This window comes from Stegastes partitus, unplaced genomic scaffold, assembly GCF_000690725.1.
Source record: "Stegastes partitus isolate 25-593 unplaced genomic scaffold, Stegastes_partitus-1.0.2 Scaffold807, whole genome shotgun sequence".
In the NCBI taxonomy this organism is placed as follows: Eukaryota; Metazoa; Chordata; class Actinopteri; family Pomacentridae; genus Stegastes; species Stegastes partitus.
Window position 1 is genome coordinate 319,200 of NW_007578538.1, and position 415 is coordinate 319,614.

A 415-nucleotide genomic window follows, 5' to 3' on the forward strand; every position below is an offset into this window, starting at 1 on the left:
CACTCCCTGTTCTCGCAGTCTGACTCATTGGACGTAGACTTCAGGTATAAGTTTGCCATTGGGTGCACATTTTAGTGTTTTAAAAATCCCTTTTACAAACAACAACCACCAGGCAGCATCCCACCACCATGAAAGCATCCCGCATTGCAGAAGATTTGGATTGTTCAGTTAGGCAGCCCTGCTAGGTTGTGTTTTGTTTTTCCAGTGAATTATCCATTTTCATGGCAGTGCTCACCGCTCTGTGTGCAAATGTTCAACCAAAGCAATTCCCACATGTCTAGGGGACACTGTTGCTGCATCCCGGGCTTCGCTCCGCCCGATACTGTTGTGATTCGTTTAAAGAAATGCTAACAAGCCAGAGTGATTTATTCCCCCACCCTATAGCAGAATGGTAAAGTGGTGCAGCAAGAAAGTT